This window comes from Cucurbita maxima, unplaced genomic scaffold (genome assembly GCF_002738345.1).
Source record: "Cucurbita maxima cultivar Rimu unplaced genomic scaffold, Cmax_1.0 Cma_Scf00057, whole genome shotgun sequence".
NCBI lineage: Eukaryota > Viridiplantae > Streptophyta > Magnoliopsida > Cucurbitales > Cucurbitaceae > Cucurbita > Cucurbita maxima.
Window position 1 is genome coordinate 364644 of NW_019272073.1, and position 9122 is coordinate 373765.

General features: G+C 33.8%; 1 pseudogene; it reads right to left on the reverse strand.

The window, feature by feature from the left end:
• The window catches only part of LOC111471765, an 8652-nt pseudogene extending 527 nt beyond the window's left edge, over positions 1-8125 (reverse strand).
• Positions 8126-9122: the final 997 nt, after the last annotated feature.

Consider the following 9122-nt stretch of genomic DNA (forward strand, 5'->3'; position numbering starts at 1 on the left):
TCAAAAGGAGAACAATGAGTTGTACTATGAATTGCTCTATTATATGCAAACTCTACAAATGGCAAACATTCATCCCAATACTTAATATTCTTAGAAATAATAGCCCTAAGCAATGCTCCTAATGTTCTATTAACCACCTCAGTTTGTCCATCCGTCTGAGGATGACATGTAGTTGAAAACAAAAATTTGGTACCCAATTTACCCCACAATACTTTCCAAAAGTGACTTAGAAATTTAGCATCCCTATCACTAACAATTATTCTAGGGATTCCATGTAATCTTACTACTTCCCTAAAAAATAAGAGAGCAACATGTTTTGCATCGTCCGTCTTGTTACATGCAATAAAATGAGCCATCTTACTAAATCTGTCTACCACAACAAAAATACTATCTTTACCTTTTTTAGTGTGCGGTAAACCAAGAACAAAATCCATAGATATATTAGTCCAAGGTTCATTAGGTACATTCAAAAGAGTGTACAATTCATTTGGTTGTGACCTAGATTTAGCTTCTTTGCATTTAAAGCATTGACTACAAAATTTATGAAAATCATGCTTCATTTTCAGCCAAAAGAAGTGTTCATGCAACATATTATAAGTTTTATTAATCCCAGAATGTCCCATTAAGCCACCGCCTTGTGCTTCTTTAACAAGCAAATCTCGGATAGAGCATTTAGGAATACAAAGCTTACTTTTCTTAAATAAGAATTCATGAAACACATAATAATCATCTATAGCTGTTTTTGTAAGACAAAATGCATAAATAATTCCAAAGTCATGGTCATCTCGATATAATTCTTTAATATGTTCAAATCCAAGAATTTTTGCACTGAGAGAAGTAAAAAGATTGTACCTTCTAGATAATGCATTAGCTACAACATTATCCTTACCTTGCTTATATTTGATGACATACGAAAATGTTTCAATAAACTCCACCCACTTTGCATGCCTACGGTTCAGTTTGCTTTGACCCTTAAGATACTTCAAGCTTTCATGATCATAGTGGATCCCAAATTATCTAGGCCATAAGTAGTGTTGCCACACCTGAAATGTGCGAACTAAAGCAAACAATTCTTTATCATAGGTAGGATAGTTCATGATAAGGCAACTCTAATCCTCAACCCAACGATCCAAGCTTTTTGTTTTAGCAAGAACCCTTGAATCAAAGTAGTTAACATCTCTTTATATGAAATTTGGATCAACCAAGAGATAAGGCTAGAATTACATTACCTCTTACGATCGAAGATCTAGAAGCAAGATTTGGAACCTTGTTCTAAATTGAGTCACTCCACAATCTAACTTGATCAAGGCTTGATTGAATGGCTCGGGTGCAATTCTATCACAAGAATTGCTTGAAACTTAGAAATGACAAATATGATGCTTGGATTTCTAAGGGAAACGTCTCAATTTGAGATCTCAATTACATTCATCCACGAATCTGTTTTTTACATAACATATTGTGGGTATTTATAGTCTCCCGATAAAAGACGTTGGTGGTCGGGATTCAATCCCGATATGTTTGTGGATAGGATTTATTCCCGATCTCCTTTAATCTACACAAAGAATAATTCAAATTGACCATTTGACTTTTACATAGTTTATGAAACTAAACATAGTTTTTTCTAACAAATGTTGATGTGCTTGAGTGGCAAATGCGATAGATTTGAAATCAATTAAGCTCTTCGCGCGTAGGTTCGAGTTCTGATTCGTCTTAGTAATTAAAAAATTCTTTATAATAGGTAGTATATTTCAATGTTGGCCCATTTAGTTTTTCACTAAAATATATTAAAGTAAAAAATTCTTTATAATAGGTAGTATATTTCAATGTTGGCCCATTTAGTTTTTCACTAAAATATATTAAAGCTAGCCAAAACAAATAATAGGAAGAAATTGGATGCATTCTCTTGCATTTCTCCCCACATGCAAAATAACATTCTTTTTCACTAAGTCATTCAATAGTTAAGTTAGGGTAACAACACTTGTGCCCAAACAACATAACACTTGTGCCCAAACAACATACTTCACATCCAATTTCAATAGTTTTATTAAAGCTAGCCAAAACAAATAATAGGAAGAAATTGGATGCATTCTCTTGCATTTCTCCCCACATGCAAAATAACATTCTTTTTCACTAAGTCATTCAATAGTTAAGTTAGGGTTCTAAAATCATTTATAAATCTCTTATAGAGGTTAGCTAACTCATGAGAACTCTTAAATTTACGTGCACTTTTTGATGTTGGCAAATCCATAATGAATTTAACTTTGTCTCTATCCAAAGCTACTCTACTTTTACCAAATATGAAGCTAATAGAGTGAACTTTTTCCATGCAAAAACTATCCTTACTAAAATTAAATTTCTCTTTTCTATGTGTAATCAAAACTAATTTAACATGCTCTACATACTTAAGAAAAATCTTCAAATAAATTATAATATCATCAATATAAACAACAACATGTTTTCTCATATATTTTCTCAAAACATTATATATTAAGCGCATAGGTGTACTAGGAGCATTAGTTAACCTAAAAGGCATAACAAGTCATTCATACAATCCAAACTTAATATTGAAAGTTGTTTTCCATTTATCTTCTACGTGCATTCTAATTTGATGATATCCAGATTTCAAAATAATTTTTATAAATAGACACGAATCATGCAATAAATCAAGCATATCGTCTAACCTAGGAAAAGGATGTCGACACTTTACCGTGATTTTGTTGATGACTCTATTATCCATGCATATGCGTCAAGGTTCATCTTTCTTTGGCACCAATAAGTCTCGTATAGAACATGGACTCAAACTTTCTCGTACATAGCCCTTCTCCATGAGCTCCTCCACTTGCCTTTGAATTTATTTTGTCTCGGTTGGATTGACTCTATAAGCTGGCTTATAAGGAATGACAGTCCTTGGAATGAAGTCTATTTTATGTTCAGTACCTCTAATGGGAGGTATTTCTTTATCTTGAAACATGTCTTCAAATTCTTGTAAAAGAGATTGTAAAACACTACGAAAAGCCAAGTTGTTATAATTAAAGACCAAATATCCTTCATTGTACATAAGTACAAAGATCGATTTTTGTGAAAACCTTCTCACCTCTCCAACTGTAGCCAAATAACTCTCTCTCTTCCTTTTTTCTTCAATTTCATCCCTTTTTTCATTCTTCTTTTTTTCTCTTTGATTTTTCTCTACTTTTTCACTAACTCTTGTTTTTCTTTTAACTCTTTCTTTCTTTCCTCCAACTTTAATTGATCGGCAAATACATTTGCATAACTCAAAGGTTTTAACTCTTTCTTTCTTTCCTCCAACTTTAATTTATCAGCAAATACATTTGCATAACTCAAAGGTACAAGAATTGTTTTTCTACCATCTTTTACAAAAGAATACCTATTCAAATAGCCATCATACATAACCCTCCTATCAAATTGCCATGGTCGGCCAAGCAATATGTCTTCAGCATGCATTGGCAACACATCACAAAGAACTTCATCTTTATATTTTCCCAAAGTAAAAGATATTAAAGCTTGGGAAATTACCTTCATTGTTCCACTATCGTTGAGCCATTGGAGCTTGTAAGGTTTAGGATGATCTTGAGTTGGAATTCAACCTTTTGATCAACATAGTACTTACTATATTGGTGCAACTTCCACTATCAATGATAAGACTACAAGCAATCCCCTTGACTAAACACCGCGTGTGAAATAGGTTGTCCCTTTTGATCATAAACATCATTCTCCATAACTTGAGTTTTAAGAAGTCTTCTTGTAATAAGGGCCAAATGAATACCATCTTCTAGTTTCTTCTCATTCTTCTTGACTTCTTCAACTAGATCATTGATCTCCCCTCCATTTTTCTCGTCTTGGTTCATGATTGTACAAACAGTAGTTTTATATGCTTAGGACCTCACACACTCAACTCACTGATTTTACACTTAGGAATACTCGTGTTTAACACACAAAGGTAGGCTATTTGGAAAAGTGACTAATTTCTTATCAAGGTAGATAATATGGATAAAGCAATTCTGATAGTAGGGAGCTATTCAAAACAATCAAGACAAGGTAATTATGTAGTAACAACAAAATAAAACCAAGAAATGAACAAATAAATAAGGGACACGAAGATATTTTTGGATATAATTGCACACTGAAAAAAAAATGAATTCCAAAGAGAATGATCGTGAAGATCGAACACAAAAATTCCAGATTTATATGCTTTAGGGAAAAATGAGAATAGAAATTTATTTGATCTTCAAATAAACGTGCAAATAGTCTAATGATAAGGATATATTAAGAACAATATGATAAGGATTTTTTTTTTCTTTCAAGTTCTAAATATGATCTTTAACAGGACACTAAGAACAAGGTCGAAATGACAGTAAGAAAATAAATAACAGATTTAAAGAGACGATAAACAATAGCAGAAATTAAAGATAAAATCAATTCTAGAGTCGGCCACAAAGATGCAACCTACGCTCTGATACCAAACTAATAAGGCAACCCTAATCCTCAGCCCAACGATCCAAGCTTTTTGTTTTAGCAAGAACCCTTGAATCAAAGTAATTAACACCTTCTTATATGAAACCTGGATCAACCAAGAGATAAGGCTAGAATTAGATTACCTCTTACGATCAAAGATCTAGAAGCAAGATTTGGAACCTTGTTCTAAATTGAGTGACTCCACAATCTAACTTGATCAAGGCTTGATTGAATGGCTCGGGTGCAATTCTACCACAAGAATTGCTTGAAACTTAGAAATGGCAAATATGATGCTCGGATTTCTAAGGGAAACGTCTCAGTTTGAGATCTGAATTACATTCATCAACGAATCTGTTTTTTACATAACATATTGTGGGTATTTATAGTCTCCCGAAAAAAGACATTTGTGGCCGGGATTCAATCCCGATATGTTTGTGGACGGGATTTATTCCTAATCCCCTTTAATCTCCACAAAGAATAAGTCAAATTGACCATTTGACTTTTACATAATTTATGAAATTAAACATAATTTTTTCTAACAAATGTTGATGTGTTTGAGTGGTTAATACGACAGACTTGAAATCAATTGAGTTTTTTTAGCGTAGGTTCGAATTCTGTTGTTGACATATTTTTTTGAATATTCTTGGCAATTGGTCCATTTGGAACATCGTGATTCTTATCAGTTCAATGCTGCCCCATTTGGAACATCGTGATTCTTATCAGTTCAATGCTGCCCCATTTAGTTTTTCACTAAAATACATTACGGGTTTGCCATCTTGCATCAAAACAGCACCTATGCCCAAATCACTAATATCACACTCAATTTCAAAAGTTTTATCAAAGTTAGGCAAGACAAGTAATGGTGCATTGAATAATTTATTCTTAAGCTCATTAAATGCATTCTCTTGCATATCTCCCCATTTAAAAACAACATTCTTTTTCACCAAGTCATTCAATGGTGCAACTATGGTGCTAAAATCTTATATAAATCTCCTATAGAAGCTAGCTAACCCATGAAAACTACGAACGTCACTTGCATTTTGTGGTGTTGGCCAATCCCTGATTGCTTTAACTTTCTCTTCATCTACTTCTACTCCATTTTTACCAACTATGAAGCCAAGAAAGTTAACTTTTTCCATGCAATAACTACACTTATTAAAATTAGCATAAAGTTTCTCTTTTCTAAGTGTAATCAAAACTAACTTAACATGCTCCACATGCTCATGCAAGGTCTTTGAATAAATTAAAATATCATCAAAATACACAACAACATGCTTTCCTAAATATTCTCTCAAAACATGATTCATTAAGCGCATAAATGTACTAGGACCATTAGTTAACCCAAAAGGCATAACAAGCCATTCATACAATCCAAACTTAGTTTTGAATGCGGTTTTCCATTTGTCTTCTACATGCATTCTAATTTGATTATATCCAGATTTCAAGTCAATCTTTGTAAATAAACATGAACCATGCAATTCATCAAGCATATCGTCTAGCCTAGGAATAGGATGTCGATACTTTACCGTGATTTTGTTGATGGCTCTACAATCCACGCACATGCGCCACGTTCCATCTTTCTTCGGCACCAATAAGATCGGTACAGAACATGGACTCAAACTCTCTCATATATAGCCCTTCTCCATAAGCTCCTCTACTTGCCTTCGAATTTCTTTAGTCTCAGTTGGGTTGGCTCTATAAGCTGGCTTATTAGGAATTATCGCCCCTGGAATGAAGTCTATTTTATGTTCAATACCTCTAAATGGAGGTAGTCCTTTAGGGACTTCATCTTGGAATACATCATCAAATTCCTGTAAAAGAGATTGAAACATACTAGGCAAAGACAAATTATTATCGTTAGAGACCAAACATCCTTCCTTGTACACAAGTACAAAGATGGTTTTTTGTGAGAACATTGGCCTTCTAATCTCTCCAACTCTAGCCAAACAACTCACATTCTTTCATTTTTCTCCAATTTCATTCTTTTTTTCACTATGGTTTTCTCGTGGACTTTTCTCTATTTTTTCACTCAACTCTTTTTCCTCAAACTCTTTCTTTTTTTCTTCCAACTTTAATTGATCAGTAAATATATTTGCAGAACTCAGAGGCACAAGAGTGGTTTTTCTATCATGTTTTACAAAAGAATACCGATTCAAATAGCCATCATACATAACCCCCCTGTCAAATTGTCATGGTCAACCAAGCAATATGTCTCTAGCATGCATTGGTAAAACGTCACAAAGAACTTCATCTTTATATTTTTCTAAAGTAAAAGATATTAAACCTGGAGAAGTTACCTTCATTGTTCCACTGTCATTGAGCCATTGAAGCTTGTAAGGTTTAGGATGGTGTTGGGTTGGAATTAGCAACCTTTTGATCAGCATTGTACTTACGACATTGGTGCAGCTTCCACTATCAATTACAAGACTACAAGGAGTCCCCTTAACTAAACACCTTGTGTGAAATAGGTTGTCTCTTTGATCATCAACATCATTCTCTGTAACTTGTGTTTTAAGAAGTCTTCTGGTTACAAGTACCAAATGACTCCCATCTTCTAGTTCCTCCTCATGCTCCTGGATTTCCTCTTCAACTAGCTCATCATGGTCACTTTCCTCACTATCTGTGACAACTTGTTCATTGTTGATGATCATGACTCTCTTGTTAGGACAATCACGACTAAAATGACCAATTCCTTGACATTTCCAACATTTGATGTCTCTATTTCTTTCTCGAATCTTTTTATATTCCTCTGCTTTCTCTTTACCCTTGTAGATCTTAGCTTTGTTCTTTTTGTCAAGATCATACTTGCCTCCAACTTTGAAATCTATCATTTCAATATTTGCATTCTTTTTCCAAGTGTTGAAAGTAGTAAACTTTGAAATACCATACCTCTTGGAGTTCTCCTTCTCCCAAGCTAGTTGCCCTTTGATTTTGATAGCAAGGTGTAATAATTCTTGCATATCAAAGTACGCTTGCCTATCCACTTGATGAGCAAGTTGGTTTAACCCACCAAGAAATCTAGCCATTGTATCTTCTTCATCTTCATCAATACATGCTCTATTCATAAGGGTCTTCATTTCTTTATAATATTCTTCAACACTTTTGGATCCCTGTTGTAAAGTATAAGTTTTTGCTTGAGTACTCGAGAATAATGCTTAGGAATGTACCTTTTTCTCATTAATGTCTTCAATTCCTCTCACATTTCAATTGGTTCTTCATAATTTCTCCTCCACTCTGATTTCAAAGATGTCCACCATATAATGGCATAATCACAAAATTCAAGCACAACAAGCTTCAACTTTCTTTCTTCACTGAAATTGTTGTAATCGAAGACATGCTCAATTTTACTCTCATATTGCAAATACTCCTCTGGATCAGATTTCCCATAGAAAGTTGAAATTTTTAGCTTTACTCCCCCGACTTCTTTTTCTTTTTCTCTCTCATACTGGTACTCCCTCTCAATTCTTTTTGGTGCTAAAATTTCTCTACCCCTTCTTCTGACTCTTCCTCTCCCTCGACCGACATCTCTCCCTCCCCTAGGACTATGTCCCGCTAAAAGGGTGACATTGTCATCTTCTTCATTTTCAACTTCTTCATTCAAGAGTACTTCCCTCCCTTGAAGATTACCTAAGGCTATTTCAATTCGCTCCATCTGGTCTGTTAATGTACTAACAACTTGATTCAAACGAGTAATTGTTCCGACCTGTGCTTCTCTCCACCTAGCTTCATTGATCTCCCCTCCATTTCCTCCATCTTGGTTCATGATTGTACAAACAATAGTGGAATATGTTTAGGACCTCACACACTCAACTCACTGATTTTACACGCAGGGACACTCGTGTTCATACACACAAAGGTAGGCTGTTTGGAAAAGTGACTAAATTATGATCAAGGTAGGCTAATATATCGGTAAAGCAATTCTGATAGTAGCAAGTTATTCAAGGAAATCAAGATAAGTTAATTATGAAATAACAACAAATTAAAACAAGACGTGAACAAAAAAATAAGGGACACGAAGATATTTTTGGATATAATTGCACACTGAAAAAAAATTCCAAAAAGAAAGAACGTGAAGATTTTAAGAATGATCTAACTCTTCTTTTTACAGAATTCGGGAAATTTAGAAGTTATTTTCAAGCGTAGATTATGAGGAAAAGAAAAAAAAATATATCAAACACAACGATTCTAGATTTAGATGGATGAAGAAAAAGATGTGAATCGAAGTTTATTTGATCTTCAAATAAACATGTAAATGATCTAAAAAAAATGATAAATATCGTTTATAATCATAATCGAAGAACAAATATGATAAGATTTTTTTTTCAAGATCTCAACGTGATCTTTAGGAAGAAAATGAGAAAAAAGTGAAAAAGTTGTTGAATAATGGCTGAAATGACACAAGAAAATAAATGGACAAATTGAAAGAAAAGATAAACAAGAGCAGAAATGAAAGATAAAATCAATTCTAGAGTCGGCCACAAAGATGTAAGCCTATGCTCTGATACCAAATTGATAAGGCAACCCTAATCCTCAGCCCAACGATCCAAGCTTTTATTTTAGCAAGAACCCTTGAATAAAAGTAATTAACACCTCCTTATGCAAAATTTGGATCAACCAAGAGATAAGGCTAGAATTAGATTACCTCTTAC